The 22,241-nt window shown below is 35.6% G+C and overlaps 1 pseudogene; it reads right to left on the bottom strand.

The window, feature by feature from the left end:
* Nucleotides 1-5,168: 5,168 nt before the first annotated feature.
* On the bottom strand, nucleotides 5,169-6,681 carry LOC148954985 (uncharacterized; annotated as a pseudogene).
* Between the last annotated feature and the right edge of the window lie 15,560 nt (nucleotides 6,682-22,241).

The raw sequence follows: 22,241 nt of genomic DNA, 5'->3' as shown, positions 1-22,241 counted from the left end.
TTTTCATTAGAAATTGACGGAAGTCAATGCTTGCTTTTACCTGGGATATTGAAGGAAGGAATTTATTGAAATGCTATTTCTTTTTGCGAGAATTTGGGATTGTAAAACATTGGTGGAGGGAGGGGGGATTTAGCTGGAAATATAGAGGGAAGGAATTTATAGAAATGCTATTTCTTTTTGCGAGAATGTGGGGTTGTAAAACAATGGTGGAGTGAGGGGGGAGTTAGCTGGAAATATAGAGGTAAGGATGTCCAAGGAAAATAATTTTGAAAATAAAATGGAACTTACATGGTAAATTGTAGTTGCCAAGGCTTCTAATTCATCAATATTATCCATTGTTGTTTACACTGTGTCAAAATACTTTCTGATAATTTAATCACAGTGCATGTCCGTTATATATGAAATCTCAAGGGTGAATTGTTATGTAATGGGGGAAATCATATGTAAGCAGGCCTCTGATTGGCTGAGAAGGAGGATGTATCCGACTCGTTGATTGGCTGAGAAGGAAACACGTGATCTAACTGTTTCCGGGAAAGTCATAACATTTGGCAAATTCCTGTTTTTCCATTCTCACTGAGAAAAACCATATAACAGACATGAATTGCTGTTGACATCCATAAATGTGACAAAGTTCATGTTTTTCAAATTCTCACTGACAAAAACCATTAAACATCCATTAAAAACATCAAATAAATCGACCAAAACACATAACCATCCAATAAAACATACATAAAATTGACAAAATTCCTGTTTTTCAAATTCTCACTTACAAAAACCATAAACCACGTGGTTCTCGTGCTAATATATGGTGTTAAAAAAGTTGTAGGTGGCAGCAGGGGTGAGGGGTGGGAGTTATAGGGTCACCTCTACTTATTAGTTGTGCTTTGATCTCGAATTTTTTTTTTCTGTATCGTATTTGCTTTTGTGCCAAGTATTGTAACTTAAATTCAATAAATACTCTAAAAACCTTTTTTTTAGATTTAAGAATTATGATCATCGCAACGGTTTTGAATACGCAAAAATGCCCTGAATTCCCACTCTGCTGTAAGGATCTAAATTCTCTTGTGGCTAAGAATCGGAGCTTGTATCTCTTTCCGGTAATATTAGACACATAAATATATTAGTTATTGAGTGCCTGTACTTGGAAAGGGCTTTCCAGCAACTGCAAGACCAAAGCAAGGATGTTCGTAGTCAAGAAGCGTTGTTAATCATAGGCAGCGCAATAGCGCTGCCTAAGTAAAGAACGATGTGGGCACAATGTTTTTTTTTTTTTCCTCCAAACCCGGGCACTTCGTATCGAAGGAGTTGTCGTTGAAATTTCAAACAGGGCACATTCGATTGGAAATTGGAGTGGCTAGTGCCGTTTTTAATAGTCGAAAGTGACTGGAGGGCAACTAGACCCCACCCCCCACGCCCATCATTCCCCCAAACACATCCAATCAAAATTTTGAGATAGCTATTTTGTTCAGCGTAGTTGATTTTAAGATAGGAAATATGTTTTTGAGGAGGACACTCCCCCACAACCGTGGGGGCAAGGGTTTCAAGTTATGCCCTGAGGGCATATAAGAACGATGTTGGCACAATGTATCATTTATTTTTTTTTCCCCTTTAGAGCAGGGCACTTCATATGGAAGGGGTCGTCGTAGAAACTTCAAAAGGGGCTCATTCGATTGGAAATTTAGAGTTCTAGTGCCCTTTTTAATAGTCGAAAGTGATTGGAGGGCAACTAGCCCCCCCACCCATCATTCCCCCAAACACAGCCAATCAAAATTTTGAGATAGTCATTTTGTTCAGCGCAGTTGATTTCCAGATAGAAAATATGCTTTTGAGGAGGAGAATCCCCCACAACCCTCAGGGCAAGGGTTTTAAGTTATGCCCCGGGGGCATATAAGGTTTTAAAAGAAGCCGTTGTCGTAGACACTTCAAAAAAAGCTCATTCGATTAGAAATTCAAAGGGCTAGTGCCCTTTTTAATAGTCGAAAGTGATTGGAGGGCAACTAGCCCCCCCCCACACCCATAATTCCCCCAAACATATCCAATCAAAAATTTGAGATAGCCATTTTGTTCAGCGTAGTTGATTTCCAGATAGAAAATATGTTTTGAGGAGGACACTCCCCACAACCCTCAGGGCAAAGATTATAAGTTATGCCCTGGTGGCATGCAAGGTTTTTATTGAAATATTTGTCATAGAAACTTGAAAAAGAGCTAATTCGATTTGAAATTCAAAGGGCTAGTACCGTTTTTAATAGTCGAAAGTGATTTGAGGGCAACTACCCCCCTCACGCCCACCTTTTCCCCAAACACATCCAATCAAAATTTTTAGATAGCCATTTTATTCAACGTAGTTCAAAGTTTTGGAAATCAGGTCTTTAAGGATGACAGCCCCTCCCCAACAGCCCTCAGGGCAAGGGATGTAAGTTATACCCTGGGGGCATATAAAGTTTTTATTGAAAGCGTTGTCCTAAAAACTTCAAAAAGGGCTCATTCAATTGGAAATTGAAATGGCTAGTGCCTTTTTTAATAGTTGAAAGTGATCGTATTGTGACTAACGCCCCTCTCACGCCCACCATTTTCCCAAACACATCCAATCAAAATTTTGAGATATCCATTTTGTTCAACGTAGTTGAAAGTTCTGGAAATTAGGTCTTTTAGTATGATAACCCCCTCAGAGCCCTTAGTGCAAGGGTTGTAAGTTATGCCCTGGGGGCATATAAAGTTTTTGTTGAAAGCGTTGTCGTAGAAACTTCAAAAGAGCTCATTTAATTGGAAGTTGAAAGGGCTAGGGCCTTTTTTAATAGTTTAAAGTGATTGGATAGCGGCTAACGCCCCTCTCATGCCTACCATTTTCGAAAACACATCCAATCAAAATTTTGAGATATCCATTTTGTTCAACGTAGTTGATTGTTCTTGAAATTAGGTCTTTTAGAATGATAACCCCCTCAGAGCCCTCAGTGCAAGGGTTGTAAGCTATGCCCTGGGGGCATATAAGGTTTATATAGAAAGTTGTTGTATAAATCGTAGGCAGCGCGATCGCGCTGCCTAATTAAAGAACGGGGACACTCGAGAACGAGACAAGAAACGGGGACTAAGTAAAGAGGAGGACACTCCCCCACAACCCTCAGGGCAAGGGTTTTAAGTTATGCCCTAGGGGTATATCAATCAATCAATCAATCAATTTATTGATACTAATAAAAAACCAATTACAAACGTAAATTTTATACACGCCCAAGATGCTCAGCTTGTAAAGGGCCAACAAAACCAAATAAGACACTATTATAAAGCACATAAAAAAAAACAGAAGAAAAACATACAGAAAAAAACATACATAAAAAACAACAAAAAAAAATGGATCAAGAGGCATTTATGAAAATAGGAGAATTAACAGGAAACTTCACAAATAACTGAAAATAAAAATATATAAACGAAGAAAAGAGATTGAAAATTAGGATTAAATATATAAAAAAAAAAAAAAAATCAGAAAAATATATTGAATGAAAAAAAGACAAATAAATTTGGAAGGAATGCAAAAAAAAAGAAAAAAAAAATAAATAATTAAAAAAATAAACGGGAAAAAATACTATACTGGAAAAACCCGGTGAGACAGTACTTTTGAAGAGAGTGAGAGACGGGCGTCAGAAGCAAAGGAGTTCCGCGGTAGAAGTGATCGACAGATAGGAGACATTGGACCTTCTTTTGGATGACCCCCTAGGTAAAATAAATCTACAATGAGAACTACTTAAAAAAGAAGAATACCTACCTGAATTTGACAGTAAGGAAAACTGCTACAGAGACGGTGGAAGTGTACGTAGAATAGCAGACTATGCTAAATAAAGGTAACTTTTACCCACAATAAGATCCAGCGGAGCTATTCCGGTATAATTATAAAGATCAGAGGAAGGGTAAAAACGAGGTAGAAGAAAAGTAGCCTTCACTGCCCTATTTTGGGCTCTTTGAAGTGAGCAGAGAAGAGATTTATTAGTACTACCCCAGACAGAACAGCAATAAGACAGGTAAGGAAAAATATTAGCATAATAAAGAGAAAGCATAACATCTGGGGGAAGAAATGAGTTAACCCTGTATAACATTGAAGATTGGCGGAGGAAAAGGGACCGGGTATGAGTTATATGTGGTCTAAAAGAAAGAAAACAGTCAAGATACAAACCAAGAAATTTCACTATAGTAGCTTGCGGTATAATATCATTCCCATAAGTCATGATGGTTGGCTCCCTATCGTCTCTCATACGATAAGGGGTCTTAAAGTGTACAATGGCACTTTTTTGGCTGTTGAGAGTCATTCCATTTGACCAGCACCAATCTTTTACTTTATCAAGAAGACCTTGAGCTAGGGACGTGGCAGTTGGCTGGTCCACTGCAGTAATAAAAAAGTTAGTGCCGTCAGCAAACAGAATAGGCTACAGAAGGGGTTGAAGACCATCCACAAGATAATTGATATAGATTGAAAACAAATGAGGTCCAAGCGCAGAGCCCGGTAGGACTCCTTTCAAAAAAGGCAAAGTAGAGGAAGAACCACCATTAACCGAAACATACTGAGGTCTGCCAGAGAGGTAAGACCTAAACCATTCAAGTGGAACTCCATGCACTCCAAATGAAGATAATTTAGAAAAAAGAACAGAGTGAATGACCATATCAAATGACTTTTTTAAAAGTCAAGAGATAGACCCAAAACGCACAAGCCCTTGTCAAGGTTAACACACACAAACTCTGTTGCATCTGAAAGTGCATGCAAGGTAGAAAAACTGCGACGAAAGCCATACTGAGTTAGTTATGGTTAGTTATGAGAGCATGGTTAGTTATGAGAGAATTTCCTGCAGTCGTATTAGTACTAAATACAAATGAAGAGAGTCTGCAATACACTACTTTTTCAACAACCTTAGAGATTACAGGAAGGAGAGAAATAGGTCTATAGTTTGAAATTAGAGATGAATAACCTTTTTTAAACAAAGGTACAACATTGGCAACCTTAAATAAATGAGGAAAAACACCAGAAGAAAGAGAGAGTTAGTTATGTGTGAGATGGGGTTAGAAGCAAACAGACCAATTTTTTTAAGAATGTGACAGCTCAAATCAAACCCATCTACTGAACGGCTACTTGGAAGCTGAGAAATAATGTTAGGAATGTCGGTATTACTGCATGGGGAAAGAAAAAATTACTTTTCTACTAAGAGAAAGCTACTTACTCTGCTGTAGGGTGGAATAGAAACTGAAGGAAGTGAAGTAAAATACGAATTGAAGGCGCTGGCTGAAGAATTTTTGTCCACGAAAGATCCATCAGCTTTCATGTAACGACAAGGGAGGGACCGTTTTAGCTTCTTACGGGAAAGAACTTGATTAACTACAGTCCAAACCTTACGCAAAGTCCCCTTACATTCATCAATTCGACGCGAAAAATAGAGCTCTTTGGCTGCATATACTGAAAAAGTAAACACATTTCTATAAAGTTTATACTTCAAAAGATCATCCTGTGTCTTACTTTTACATGCAGCCATGAACAGAGACGCCTTCATATGTGTAGCATTGATCAGACCTCTCGACATCCATGGACATTTGGGTATGGAACTCCTTGGCCTCTTTCTAAGAGGAAAATGCTTGTCCAACAGAGCTCCCATACGACACAAAAATAAATTCGTTGCACAATCAACATCATTAGCTTCAAGAACACTAGACCAATCATTACTCTGGAGACTATGTATTAAATTAAAAATTTCTTTATCTGTGAAAGTTCTTAAACAAGACTCACCCTGCTCATCCACAGTAATCTCAGTTTGAGGCACAAAAAGTGAAACATAAATAGGGAAGTGATCAGAAAGATCAGTGAAAAAAAGACCAGAAGTTAACTTCAAATTAGAAGAACGAGAAATGAAAATATTGTCTATTAAAGTGGCAGAATTTCTTGTAGGGTCAACGCGAGAAAGAAGAAAAATTGAAGAAAGAAGACCTGAAGAAGAAAGTATATCAAAGAGATGGTCACATTCGTCTCTTGATCCAATATTTAACATTTTAGAATTAAAATCTCCCAAAACACAAATACGGTTTTTAGAGAAAGACCCCACACAAGAAAGTTGATCAAGCAAATCGCAGAACAAATGTGTTGGAAAAGGAGGGGGCTTATAAAACAAACAAACAGTATCACATGGAAACTGGCTTATCAGATCAATAACAAGAGAATAAACTGTCCTACTATTTGACACTACTGATGTAAACAAGGATTCAAGGTCAGACCTTCTTCTAAACTCAATATCAGACTTTATAAATAAAGAAATATCCCCTGAGCACTTTGTTACCATTCTGGGGTTATGGATAGCAACATACCCATGCATATCATAGGCTGTAAAATTTTCACTATCAGATAACCATGTTTCTGTTAAACCTATTACATCAAAGGGCAAGAATTATCAAACTACGAATACGATTTCAGATTATCCCACTTGTCTCTTATCTCACACACATTCTAACAAAGACATCGAAGCTACTATTTAAAGACAGTGAGGGTATAATTTTATCACAATAATCAATGGTAGTGTGATAATTGCAGCTAGAATTAACCATGGATTCAATGAGAGGATCAAGCGTGTGAGTCTCTTGTTTACCAGCCCTACTTGGTTGATCAAATATAACTGAATTAAGAATAAAAGAATTCAAAAGAAAAGAGAAATCGCCCATAATTATCACACATAATAAATGTATACATAGAAATATAAGTGGGATGGCACAAATTATCTAAAGTATTGGACCAAAGTATAATGTGACACCAGTTGCTACTACATGAGCTGCAGGTGTGCTGGACCAACAAAAAAAATAATAGAAATTAGGTCACATGAAGGTGAGAGGATCACAAAAGGCATAAAGAGATACGGTTATATGGGTAGTAAGAAATTATGAGAGCTGCATATATACTGACATGACAAAAATATGATAGAATTCAGGGTACACAAGGGTGATAGGATCAAAAACAAAGATAAAGAAAAATCAATGAGATGGCATATATTATTCAAAATATTGACCAAAGGTATAATATGGGACCAGTCATAATTATGTGAGTTGTATCTGTGCTGACATGAGAAAAATATGATAGAATTCAGCCTGCAGGAAGGTGATAGGATCACTAACCTAAATAAGAAAATAATAGTGGCATGGCATATATTCTTCAGAATATTGGCCCTAATTGTAATGTGGAACCAGTCAAGATTACATGAACTGCAATTATGCTAAAATGACAAAAACATGAAAGAAATCAGCCTGTATAAAGGTGATAGGATCACAAACAAACATAAAAATAAACAAATAAATAAATAACAGTGGGATAACATATATGATTCATAATATTTGCCCAAAATGCAATATGGGACCAGTGAAAATTATGTGAGCTGCAAGTGTGCTGACATGACAAAAAGATCATAGAAGCCAAGCTACATGATGGTGAAAGGATCATAAACAAACATAAAGAAAAATTATTATAAGTATATTATAAGTATTTGCAAAAACTATAATGTGTGACCAGTTGACATTATGGGGGTTACAAGTGTATTGACACGACAAAAATATAATGTAAATCAGGCAACATGAAGGTGACAGAATGACAAACAAACATAAAGAAATATTAGTGGGAAGGGACATACCATCCAAACTATTGGCCCAAAGTGTAATATGGTACCAGTCAAAATTATGTGAGGACAGTAAAGAATAACAGAGGAACATTTTAAGAACAGCAAGTAAATTCCTACAGAAACAATGCAATATATTATAACAAAATAAATCTAAATCCATAGCTTTAATTTTTCTGCATTTGCAGCACATAAATCAATTTCATTCTGATTGTTAAACTTAATCACTCTTCCAGATTGGGTTTTATACAGGATATCACCTTTACTGGACCAAACATTACGTAAGCCTAGCTTTGACTTGGTATATGAAAGAAGTTGTAGGGGTGGTTTTGTAGGCGTCTCAGAAAATAGAATCCCAGATCCTTCCAAATCCTTCTTTTGTCTGAGAAGCAGTGGACGAACTTGTAAGTTTCAAAATTCTACAACTATGGGTCTGGGTTTTGCAGATGGTTTGCCAATTCTTTTGGCTGATACAGCATCAGACTGAATGATTGGTATGCCAGGAAATTTCCCAGCACATAGTGACAAGAATCGATTTTCAGTGTTTTCAATGGAGGCATCCTCTTTCACCCCAAAGACAATAATTTGGTTGCTCAAAGCCTGCTGTTCAAAACGGTCATTTAATCTTGCCAGGTTGGACTGGATAGGCTGGAAAGAGTTTTTAAGGTCTATCATGGATGACTCTAAAGTAGCCAAAGAAGATTCAACAGAAAATATGCGTCTGTTATAGCTTTCAAGGGTTTTATCCACTAGATTACTAAGATCTAGGTTGAGGCCAGCATACACCTCCTGCTTGATTGCATCCAGCTTATCTTAAGAGATAGTGACATTATGTTGCACGAATGTCTGTTCCTCTTTCATTTGAACCACTGCCTCATCTACCTGGTAAGAGATCTTAGCTAATATAAGGTCATCAAGTAACCCTTTCATTGAAGATTTAAGGTTGTCAGGTTGTAGTGAATCTGCTAGCATTTTGTGTTTGATTTTTATGCTATTTATGTGGTTAGTGAGCATGAGTAGTTGCTCTGAAACAGATTCTGATTCAGAGAATTGGATTGAGCTGTCAGACCTTAGTTCACGGGGTGGCTTGAGTTGACTTTTCATTTCTTATCTGAATTAAACAACAAAACAGGAACAGAATAAGCAGTGATATAAGACAGTTTGGGTATAAGGCAGGATATAGTCCACAATCAAGTAACAAATTTCAAATACCAAAGCAGGGGATTGTGAAATTTGAAGAATAGAAAGCAATCAGCACAAAACATCAAGAGTAACAGTGGCATAAACCCAAGGATTGGTTACTGTAGGCAAATTACAAGTTAAAAATTGGTATAGGTCTCACCTGATGAGTCCCCTCTTACACCCCAGGGGTAGGGGCTGCTATGTGTGCCTGCCTTTACCCACTGGTAGGCAGGCAGAACCAGTACTTCAGGACGCTTAAAGTGTTGCTGATTATGCCAGAAAACCTTGATTTTTCGTGTTCACATCATATAAGAATGATGTTAGCACAATGTATTATTTATTAATTTTTTCCTTTAGAGCAGGGTACTTCTTATCGAAGAAGTTGTAGAAACTTGAAAAAGGGCTCATTCGATTGGAAATTGAAATGGCTAGTGCCCTTTTTAATAGTCGAAAGTGATTGGATAGCAACTAACACCCCTTCCAGGAGCAGGACACTCCTCCCACAGTCTTCAGGGTAAGGATTATAAGTTATGCCCTGGGGGCATATAAGGTTTTTATTGAAAAGCTTTGTCGTAAAAACTTGAAAAGGGGCTCATTCGATTCGAAATTCAGAGGGCTAGTCCCTTTATTAATAGTCGAAAGTGATTTGAAGGCAACAAACCCCCCTCCCACGCCCATCTTTTCTCCAAACACATCTAATCAATATTTTAGATATCCATTTTATCCAACGTAATTGAATGGTTTAGAAATTAGGTCTTTAAGGATGAAAAGCCCTCCCCCCACAGTCCTCAGGGTGAGGTTTTTTGAGTTATGCCCTGGGGGCATATAAGGTTTTTATTGAAAGTGTAGGAACTTCAAAAGGGCTCATTTAATTGGAAATTGAAAGGGCTGGTGCCTTTTTTAATAGTTGAAAGTGATTGGAGAGAAACTAACGCCCCGCTCACGCCTACAACATCCTCGAAAACATCTAATCAAAATTTTGAGATTTCCATATGGTTTAACTTAGTTAAAAGCTCTTCAAATTAGGCCTTTTGGGATGATAATCCCCTCAGAGCCGTCAGTGCAAGCGTTGGAAGTTAGGCCATTGGGGCACATAAAGTTTGTATAGAAAGTTGTTATAGAAATTTCAAAAAGGGCTCATTTGACTTTAAATTGAAAGGGCCAGTGCCCTTTTTAATTATCGAAAGTAAGTGGAGTGTGATTAACCCCCCTCTCATGCCCATGATTTTCCCAAACAAGTTTAATCAAAATGGAGTGGGAGCCATTTCATCTAGAATGAGTAAAACATCTAGAAATTATGTATTTAAGGATGATACACCCCCCAGTGCCCAATTAACCAAGTTTGTAAGTTCTGCACTAGAAGCATGTAAGTTTTTTATAGATTGATTTGTCGTAAAAATTCAAAATGGGCTCATTCAATTCGAAATTGAGAGGGCTAGTGCCCTTTGTAAGAGTCTAAAGTGATTGGAGGGTAACTAACCCCCCTCTCATGCCCACCATTCCTCCTAACACATCCAATCAAAATTTTGAGATATCCATTTTGTTCAACTTAGTTCAAAGTTCTTGAAATTAGGTCTTTTAGGATGATAACCCCCTCAGAGCCCTCAGTGCAAGGGTTGGATGTTATGCCTTGGGGGCATATAAAGTTTATATAGAAAGTTGTTATAGAAATTTCAAAAAGGGCTCATTGGATTTTAAATTGAAATTGCTCTTTTTAATGATTGAAAGTGAGTGGAGAGTAATTAATCCCTCTCTTACGCCCACCATTTCCCCAAAAATATTCAATACAAATGAATCTGCATTGTCAGTTTAATATACATATACTTATATTTAGTAATCAAAATGTTAATATTATTTGATTTATTAAAATTATAAAAGTAAAAACATTTATATTTTTTCAGTAAAGTACAAATTTTGTTCTGGCCTTGGGAAGGTATAGGGGTTTTGCGCCCAACTTATGTCAATTTCTTCTCGTTTTGAGTTTCACTCGGTTATTTATTGTAATTTCTGTTCGTTTTAGGTTTCATCTAATTATCGATGCTGATTTGTGGTAGTTTCACGCTTAGTAGATTATTTGATTTTATTTTTGCCCATTTTTTGTTTAATGGAGTTCTTTACTTTTCTTTGAACTTGTTTTGCGGAAAAAGTTTTGTTTAATTAATCCATAGAATAGACTGCGTAGGATTATTATTTTCAACAATTTCTTAATTTGTTTAATATTACAAGATTTTCATTTAAAAAAAGCTATATTACAAGAAGTTTTAGTTTTATTGGTGCTTTTTGAATAAAACTGCTCCTTTAATTGCAATTAATTTAAATAATAACATTTTCAGTTATTATGTTCTGAAAGATGATCCCTAAATACTTACAATTACCAAAATATTTGTTACATTGCAAATTGCTTTTATTGATAAATTGACTACAAATTGGGTGAGACCTACCTCTCCTGATGCATCTGTTGCCTCTAAGAATAATTGAAAACCCTTATATCTAGAACACTTCTAGATTTGAATACTTAGACTATACTTAACAAGGTGTTGCAGAATCGTCGTTAGGCTGCTGCCAGATTTTTCTCCGCCCACTTCGACTAATCAAAGCGTTTAGGCCGCGTCTACATTCGGCATTTTCTGGAAAACTGGGCCAGTTCAAGTGATTCATTTTTGCTAGTATACTCTGCTCTTTCTCTTTTGTTGAAGCTAAACAGGAAGAAAAAGTAAAAACTGGAAGCATGTTTTGCAAATGAACTCTTAAAACTGCAAGAAAAGATGCAGAAGAGCCTCTATACTAGATCTATTTGGATTCTTCCCCAGTCTCATGACTGGTGGAATAATTTTCTCCAAGGAAAAAGTGAATCCGAGTTTTACAAATTTTGTAGAATGGATAGAGAAACTTTTTATTGGGTAGAGTCAAAAGTTGAACAGAAAATATTAACGCAGGACACTCAATTGAGAACAGCAATTCCCACCGACAAAAAAGTTACAGTTGCACTGTATGTGCTAGCCACAAATGTAGATTTTAAAACTATTAGGTCACTTTTTGGCATAGGTCGAGCCACAGTTGGCCATTGCTTCCATTTATTCATAAGTGCTGCCAAAGAACTGCTTGTTCCAGAGCTGATTAAATGGTCTACTACAACAACTGCATTGTTATGTTAGAATCAGAATTTAACGAGCTTTGGGGATTTCCGTTAACTGTTGGTGCCATTGATGGCTGCCACATCCCTATTCATCCTCCAGCGTAATTTGCTACATACTGTTATAATTACAAAGGCTGGTATAGTGTAAGTGTTTTGGTTGTTTCTGATGCCAAATATAATTGTTTGTATGCTAAGGCCGGTATCCCCGGTAGGTGCAGTGATGCTGGAGCTTTCAAAAGGACAAATCTTCATGAAAAAGCAGCCCAAAACAGACTTTTTCCCAGGCTGTCTCGAAAAATTGATGGCGTAAATATACCGCTGCACTTTTTGGGTGATGGGGCATTTCGACTTGAGTCCTGGATGTTGAAGCTATATAACCAATCGAGCAATGATCCAAAACAAGTCTATTTCAACAAGAGGTATGCTGTTAATAATTTTTTGTCCTCAACTCTACATAATGTAGCATTGGTAGTATTTAACATTTATCACTATTCAAAAATTCTATTTACAGTATGTAAACAGTATTTCTACAAACAGTAATTCTATGTGAACAGTATGTATCATACTGTTGTAAAATTGACGATTTTTTTTTTATTTTTGGGAGAAAACGGCTTACTAGAGTTGCCAGAAAACGGAACAACCCATCTTCACTATCCATTTTCTGGCATGCCGACCCATTTATTGGCGTCTTTTTGTGCCATACCCAGAAATGGAAAACTGGGATGGCTGTAGCGGTCTACATTACCCATTTTCCCAGTTTTCCGGCCCAGTTTTCCAGAAAATGCCAAATGTAGACGCGGCTTTAGAAGTTTAAGCATCTCTTGTAAGTTTTGAGCTGGTGCCCCATCTGTATCTAATTTACCACTGCTTCCAGGAAAGCACTTGTCAAATTTGGCGTAAAGAGTGGGTGGGGGGTAGCGGAGGTGGAAGCTTATGCATTTTATTGAATCGTCTATAATTTATAATCACATTAAAACTTGACATATGAATAAAAACAAAAATACATGTTCGCATGAAAATAGTGATATTAAAACTACAAAAGAACACAAATTACCGTAAATTCGAGAGGACTGACAGGCTCCCTCAATCCCCAGCTTTTTACGCTAAAGTTTACCTTGCGCTTTAATAAAAGCTTATTAGAAAGAGACAAATTTAGCCTGTTGGTAACTTTCGTATTTCAATTTCATATTCTTAAAAAAAAAAAAAAAAAAAAAAAAAATGGAACCGAAAATTTGACCGTATCTATTGACACGATTGAAAAAATGAAGTTTTTTTTCAAAAGTACCAGCTCAAGATTGACGTAAAAAGAAGAGGGTTGCGGGTCATGATCGCTCCAGGAAATTTTACCCGATTAGGGGAAGACAAGAACTACTAGGAGGTTTGTTTTCACTAGGATTTAAAATTGTCTATTTCTCATTCTCTTTCTTTGATTCAATTGATTAATTATCTTCAGGTTTCCCAAGGGGGGGGGGGATTTTTTCTGATAGTCGATGTCGAGCAATCTCTCACAATTAGGTAATTTGTGTCCTTTGTAAGTCTTAATGACTTTACTTTCATTAATAAAATACTTTCGTTTGACCTTTTAGTAAATAAAAAACTTTTCGAAGATCCTTGGGGGGTAACAGGTACGAACACGGGGACGCTGGGGATTGGTGGCCCACCAACACTTTCGAATGAGTAAAAATCTAGGATTTTGGGAAGGTACGGGAATATCTGGGATCAGCTCCCCCCTCCCAATACATAAGTGCCTATCTCTATACCAATGAATGAAAAAACAAATATAAAGACATGGGATCTCAGTAATATCATTGCGCATTTAATGCAGGCTTTTGAATTTGTTAGTAAAAAAAAGAATATATAAATATACATATATATAAATAAATATTTAGAATAGTTGATCAAAACTCGAGTAATAGAATTACGAGGAAAATTGACGATACGTAACCACAAATCTACCTTTAGGCTTTGCTGCGGGAAAGAAACCAAGGATATTAAAACAACATTGTCGTCATTTTGTTCAAAATTCCTTAGGTTGTTGTACTTCATTGGTTTGGCTAAACTTTTTTTCCTTATCAGTTGGTGGTATAGTCTAGAAAAAAGAACTTTAATAACAATATACGCTTCAAAAGAATCTCCTTTTTATGCTGATTTCCAGTATGTAAGAGTTTCAACTTTGAAGAGGCATATTAAAATTTATCGATTTGGCTTACTTGACTGAATTCTCATCCATCTTCAAAGGTCGTCTTCGGACGAGTTCTATCTCTAAGCACCAAGTTGAACCCCAGCACCATCTCTTCTCTTATGTATGTGTATAGGTTTGTGACGGACGTATAATGGTTCATACTTCATGCACTTGTCTCGAAGGCGAGAAGATAAAAATTAGAAAAGCTGAAGGAGATTAACGGTTAATAGTCCCGTACTAAGCGTTTGTTTGCATGGTTTAATGAAGTCATTATGTTTTGTTGTCAGTTCAATAATCAAAGTTAGCCATTTTTTCTTTCAATTCAAAATTTAGTGTAGTTTTTTGCTTTCAATTTGAGAAGAAGTTCGAAGTTGTTAGTTCAAAGTCATGTCCTATTTCTTGTCCCCATTACCAATAATTTTTCCCTATTTTGAGAATAAAAATGACGTCATGAGAATGAAATGACGTCTAGGTGATAATCAATTAAATCTTCCTTTAGCTGCTTATTCATTGATTGTACAAAAGGTCAATAAAGTTTTAAAAGAATATCGTGTAGAAAATAATAATTTTATAATATTTTGTGGACATCTCTCAATGTTTAAGCCGAGACAGATTCTCCTGGCTGGAAAGAAATGATAGAATATTGGAACGATATTTTCACCTAAACCTTTACCGAATTGTACTTATTTGAGATCTTTTTCCAACTTGCTTCTAACAGTAAAACAGCTAATGGATATTTATTAGCATGAACGAACTTCCTATGCTCTCCCTTTTCCAAGAAAAGGGAATCTGGGAGTAAAAATGGCTTCAAGGTAAGATAGTTTATCTTTAGATAAAATATATACGTTTTAAAACATATAGTATATGCATAAATGCAACATCCTATACCCTCCACAAGGATCTATGACGTGGAATGCTAGCAAAACAAAATTTATAAAAACACTAAAGAGGAAAGTAAAAATTAAAGGTAGCCACAGATGAGTTGACGCTGTATGGGTCGTCTTCTTGGGTTATTGCCAAGCCGGTCATTTCATCTAAGCCTTAGATAAGGGGCGGGGTAATCTCTTTATCTGAAAAAAATTGACATGGCTTAAGCAAAAGGCTGACATTTGTTTCCTAATACTTAGTAGCAATTTTAAATACATGCGTAAAGGATGGACAGCAATTGATCCTTCACAAGACCGTACCCAGGATTTTTTTTCGGTGGGGGGGGAGGGGGAAAGATTGACTTAGTTTTTCTAGGGGGAGGGGTTCGACTCAGTGTTTTTCGTGGGGGGGGGTTACATAAAAAAACTCAAAAACGCATAAAAAATTGTTTTTATCCATTTTTGTTACGTTTTTACGAGTGATTTTTTTTTTGGGGGGGGGGCTCAAATCCCCCTCCCCTAGGTACGGAATTGATGCTACAGGCAACGATTTTGTGAATACCTGCCATTTTCAGAAATCTAGATACCAAATAATGATAGGATACACTATAGGCATGGCTATTTTTAAGACTAATTTCCTCGTTATCTTTTATATCTAAGAATCTGAAGTATCTAAAAATGACTCAAAACCCCTATGCCTTCCCAAGGCCAGAACATAATTCGCACTTTACTAAAAAAAATACAAATGAATGTGCATTGTCAGATTAATATGCATATACTGATATTTATTAATCAAAATGTTAGTATTATTTGATTTACTAAAGTTATAAAAGTAAAAACATTTATATTTTTTCTGTGGAGTGCAAATTATGTTCTGGCCTTGGGAAAACCAGAACATAATTTTTGGGCTCAGGGGTTTTGAGTCCAACTGATGTTAATTTCTGCTTGTTTTGAGTTTGACTCGGTTATTTATTGTAATTTCTGTTCGTTTTGGGTTTTATTTCTTTATCAATGCTGATTTGTGGTAGTTTCACGCTTGTTAGATTATTTGATTTACTGTTTCTTTTCTTAGAAAAACTTATCTTGTGGAAAAAGTTTTTTTAATTCATTAAATAAAAAAACAAGTTTTTTTAACTGAAAGAGGGAGCGACATTAAAACTTAAAACGAACAGAAATTATTCCGTATATGAAAGGGGCTGTCCCCTCCTCAAAGCCTCGCTCTTTACGCTAAAGTTTTTTATTGTTTTGAAAAATAGAGTTGTGAGAAAGAGTCTAACTTTAGCGTAGAAAGCGAGGCGTTAAGGAGGGGACAGCCCCTTTCATATACGGAATAATTTCCGTTCATTTAAGTTTTTAATGTCGCTCTTTACTTTCAGTTAAAAAAAACTTGTTTTTTTTTTGTTTAATTTTTGAACGTTTTTGAATTAATGCAGGTTTTGGTTTTGGCTCACCATACATGAATAATTAAAAAAAAATTTGCATATTAATTTTACTTTTATTTGGTTAAATGGCTTTCTCGACAGTTGTTTAATTCTATTTATGAACGTTTTTATTAGTAATAAACATACGTAACTTATGAATTAACTTACGTAACGAACTTCTGTATTCATATATGTATTTAATACGTATATTAAAGGGTTCGCCCACTTGCCAATACTTCGCTCTTTACTCTTAAGTTCGAATTTTGTTCCAATTATTTAAAAATGACCCCTTAATCACAAAGGCCCTTAATTAGAATAAATAGCTCTTATGAAAGTACTAAAACATCTTTGGATTAAAGAGCGAGGTATTGACTAGGGGGGCGAATTCAGTCTTATACGTAATAATTTATGTTTGTTTTAAGTTTTGATGTTGGTCCTTCCTTTAGTTGAAAAACTTATTTTTTTTAATTACTGATTGTTTTTTAAAATAATGCTGGGAAATCCGGTGCCCCCTTCATAGGAATGTCCCTTCCCCCATCCATGGAAAGATCCTCCCATATAACCCCCAACCCCCACTACCAGAAAACGTCTGTATACTTCCCAATAACCAATACTATATGCAAACAATCGGTAAAATCCATAACTTTCAACCCTCCCCCCGGGAACTTTGGGGGATTAAGTCATCCTTAAAGACATAGTTGTTATATTTTCGACCATACTGAACAAAATGGTCATCTCAAAATTTTGATCGGGTGACTTTGGAAAAAAATGAGCGTGGGAGGGGGCCTAGTTCCCCTCCATTTTTTCGGTCACTTAAAAAGGGCACTAGAACTTTCTGTTTGAATGAGCCCTCCCACGATATTCTAGGACCACTGGGTCGATACGAACACCCCTGGAAAAAAAACAAACAAACAAAAAAGAAATAAACACGCATCCTTGATATTTCTTTTGGCAAAAATTACAGAATTCCACATTTTTGCAGATAGGACCTTGAAACCTCTACTTTAGGGTTTTCTGATAAGCTGATTCTGATGGTGTGATTTTCATTAAGGTTCTATAAATTTTAGGGGGTGTTTCCCCGTTTTTTCAAAAATCAGGCAAATTTTCTAAGGCGTGTAACTTTTGATAGAACTTATATATTTGAAATCAGCATTAAAAATCTGATTCTCTTGATATATCTATTGGTATTAAATTCCGTTTTTTAGAGTTTTGACTACTATTTAGCCAGGTCGCTCCTTACTTACAGTTCGTTACTACGAACTGTTTCATAACTAAGTCCAATGTATACAATGGTTTGTTATTCCAATGCTCGTCTTTTAATGTAAATTAATTAAAAAAACTTTTTCCACAAATAAGTTTTTCAAAAAAAGCATAAAACTCCATTAAACCAAAAATGAACAAAAATAGAATCAAATAAATTATCAAGCATACAACTACCACAAATCAGTATTAATAAATAAATGAAACCCAAAACAAACAGAAATTAATATGAGTATGGTTCTAAACCCCTATGCTTTCTAAAAGCCAGAATATAATTTGTACTTTACTGAAAAAAAATTGTTAAATGTTGTCATTTCTATAGCTTTAAGAAATCAAAATTAATTTAGAGTTTAAGGAATAAATATCAGCATATGTATATTAAACTGACAATATACATTTTTTCAGTAAATTCATTTGAATTTTTTTAAGTAAAGTACAAATGACATTCCGGCTTTAAGAATGCATAGGGGTTTAGAACCCTACTCATATTAAAACTTATCATAATCAAATCATTTTACCAGGACAAGGGTCGTAATTAAAAACAAATAAAACTATATAAAAATACTATATATAAACTATGTATAACAAATCGAAATTTTTAGATAGCCATTTTGTTCTACGTAGTTGAAAGTTCTGGAGATTATGAAAGTTCTAAAAAAATTATTAATTTAAAATTTAATAACTTAATGTATGAACTTAATTAAAAAAATTTATCTTAATTTTAATTAAATTTAATTAAACATAGTATTGGAAAAAATTATTTTCCGACAATATATTGTTTCCGGAAAGATGTTAAAACTCTCCTTAGAAGTTTTAGCTGAACACAAAGGACTAGCAACCCCATTAGCACATTGAGATAGGGCTGTGGCCGTCCCTGTTGAAGGGTTACGAGTGGTTAGTGACTCCAATACTACTTTGGGATAGGGCTGCGGGTGTCCCTTTTGAAGGGATACTACTGATAGAAATTTTCTGATGGCTATTTGTTGTTGTAGAAACTTTGAAAAGAGCTCATTTACTGAAAATTAAGAGGGCTACTGCCTTTTTTATACTCAAAAGTGATTGGAGGGAAACTAACCCCCTTCCCACGCCCACCATTTCCCCAAACACATCCATTCAAACTTTTAAGATAGCCATTTTGTTCAACGCAAATTCATTCAATTAGAAATTGAAAGGGCTAGTACTCTTTTTATTAGTCGAAAGTTATTGGAGGGCAGCTAGCCCCTACCCTACGCCCACCATTTCCTCAAACACGACCAATCAAAATCTGGAGATGGTCATTTTTTCAACGTCGTTGAAAGGTCTAAAAATTATATTTTTGAGGATGACGACCCCCCTAGAGCCCTCAGGTCAAGGGTTATAAGTTATGCCCTGGGAGCATATAAGGTATATATAGAAAGGGTGATAGCATAAGCTTCGGAGGGGGATCATTGGATTGGTAATAAAAGTTCTAGTGCCATTGTTAAGATTCAGAGTGATCGAAGGGTGGATACCCCTCCCCATTTCTCATATTTTCCCGAAATGCATCTGATAGAAATTTTGAGAAGGCAATTTGTTGTCGTGGAAACTTCAAAAAAAGGCTCATTCGATTGGAAATCGAAAGGGCTAGTGCCCTTTTTATTAGCCAAAAGTGATTGAAGGGCAACAAGCCCTCCCTCCAACCTCATCAATTTCCAAAACACATCTAATTAAAATTTTGAGATAGCCACTTTGTTCAGTTTAGTTGAAAGGTCTGGAAATTATGTCTTTGACAATCCCCATACCTTCTCAAGACCAGAACATAATTTGCACTTTACTGAAAAAATGTCTGTGGACTGTCTGTTTAGTATACACATACTGATATATATTCCTTAAAGTTTTAATAATTTCAATTTATTAAAGAAAAAATTAAAACATTTAAAGTATTTTGTTTATTCAAATCATACAATGAATAACCGAGTCAAGCTCAAAACAAGCCAAAATTAACATGAGTAGGGCTGACAACCTCCATGCCTTCTCAAGACCAGAACATAATTTGCACTTTACTGAAAAAAATATAGTTAAAAATGTTTCACTTTGTTTTTACTTGTTTAAAATGTTTTTACTAGATATATGAAGGGGGACGTCCTCCCCCTTTCATTCCAATTACAGCGCGAGTGTCTGGTGCCCTTTTTAAGATTAACAAGAGATTGGAGGACAGGCAACCTTTCTCTCAAGCCCAGTCATTTTCCAAACGTATCCAGTAAAAATTTTGAGACAGCCATTTTGTTCAGCATAGTAGAACGGTTTAGCAATTATGCCTTTAGGGATACTCTGCTAGTCAACCCCCGCAATTATGCAATTGGCCCATTATGCTAAATGTTTTTTTTTTAAAATAAATCAAAAGACAGTGTGTCTAGTGGGTGCCAGTAAGACACCTCAGCAGTATATCGAGAACAACTGGGGTATGAAGTTAAAACTTTTGGGAATGCCACTATTACTACTTATGCTCTTACAATTCAAATGAATTAAAAGAGTTTAAGTGTATCCAGGTTGTCAAAGAGCATAGATAGAATCTTTTAGGAATGACATTAAGTTTCGTTTTTCAGGTCAACTTCAGAAGCTATAAAATTAAATAAAAAAACTGTTTTTGTCAGGATTAAAAATTGCTGAAAAAGTTTCTCCAGTATACAAATAACAACCCATACTATGGATTTATAGAAGAAAACTGAAAAGATATACAATATTTTTTTGTGGCATGAAAACACTGTGTCAATAAAAACGAAAAGAAAATTGATTTAAAAAACTTTCCACAATTTAAAAAACATTGTCAAAGAAAAGTAAAGAGCTCTATTAAGCCAAAAATGAGCAATAATAAAGTCAAATAATCTTCCAAGCGTAAAACCTCCACAACTCGCTGTCTATAAATAAATGAAACTCAAAACGAACAGAAATTACAACAAATAACCGAGTCAAAATAAAAACGAGCAAAAATTAAAAAGCGTAGGGCTGACAACCCCTATGCTTTTTCAAGACCAGAACAAGATATGTGCTCTAGTGAAAACGAAATCAGTTTGAAAGGTTTTCACTTTTCTTAATTACGTAAATAAAAATTATCAAAACCTTAACAAAGAAATGTCAGTATATGTCAGTTTAACTGACAATCCGCGGTCATTTGTTTTTTTGTTTTTTCCATAAGGCGCAAATTCAGTAAAGTGCAAGACTTTTAGAGACATTTCAAGACGTTTCTTAAGAAATTTCTCTTCAAGACAATCTTCAAGACAGTTTTCAAGACATTTCAAGACATTCAAAGACGTTTTTAAGGCATTTTTCTTCAAGATGGTTTTCTTCAAGATTTCTTAGGTTGTTACATAATAGGATTTGTTAGAGTCCACTAGGCAAGATGATAGCGTACGCGTTACATCGTAGTTTTTTCTTTAATTGTTTAAAAAACCCGTGAGAGCCAGGAAAAATCTTCCGGTCCGATCAAATCATGTTTTCTTTGGTTGTTACGCAATAGGACTTGTTAGAGGGCCAGGAAAAAACCTTGAGGGCCCTTTCAAATCAAGATACAAACGTAGTCATTAAATCATAGGGAGCTTTTTTCCTCAAGACATGGGTAGTCCACCCTAGCAAGTGATTCCCGGGGTGGCGGGTTGTTATTAGAGGTAAATTTAAGGCATAGTAAGTGCTATTTCTGAGAGGTCTTAACGAAAAGGCCTCGTTTCTATTGCTCTGTTAGATGCACTTGCCTTTTACATTCCATTAATTTAAATCTTAATACTAGAAAAATCAAATTTTGAAAAATGAAACGCGCAAACGAAGAAAAATGAGACACATTTTTGCATTCAGTTATTTTTGAGAGGTTTGTAGTGAAAATGTCACATTTCTTTGAGTCAAAACTATGTATATTCACGTTACCGTCGCAATATGTGGCTAGCCCACCCTAGAAAGCAATTCCAGAGGGAGAGGGTTGTTAATAGAGGTAAATTTAAGCCCTATTAAATGATAATTTTGAAGTGATTCGTAAGATCCAATAAGCACGCAAGATTGCGTCACCCTCAATACATTTAATAAATCACGCAACTCCTGTTACGTAACATGCACCTGCATACCTTAGAAAATTCATAACACATGCGCTTTGAAGAAGTTTGAAAAAAATACCGGGGTCGGGATTCCAAGGGGTACGGCTGCCGCTAAAACTGAAACCCCCTCACTGCTCAGGTATACTAGAACGTCTTTAGGGACTACCCTTTCCTGAATTTAAAAAAGATAATTTTGTTTTGTTTGATCGAAAAAACAAGTTATGAAGAGGCTGCCCAATGAATTATAAATAATTTTGCCTCACAAATTAAAAAGGCTTGTAATGGACGAGATAGGCTGATTCTTATAGACTGATGGTATAGACTGATGCATTTCTCAGTTTCTAATATAATAGTAAAAATCTGGTCGACGAATCCTCTCCCCTTCGTAAACTTCACATTTCTTCTCTTAAAACTTTGTCTACAGCGTCTCTAAGTCTAAAAAATATCATCATACAAAGTAATTTAATTCGTACAGAAATCAGTCTAATGTCTATAATTGCCACACGCACTCTTATCACGTTTTTTTATGGAA

This window comes from Artemia sp. Qi Xiang Cuo, chromosome 2, assembly GCF_049724085.1.
Source record: "Artemia sp. Qi Xiang Cuo chromosome 2, ASM4972408v1, whole genome shotgun sequence".
NCBI classification, from domain to species: domain Eukaryota; kingdom Metazoa; phylum Arthropoda; class Branchiopoda; order Anostraca; family Artemiidae; genus Artemia; species Artemia sp. Qi Xiang Cuo.
This window is presented reverse-complemented; position numbering and strand designations above follow the sequence as displayed.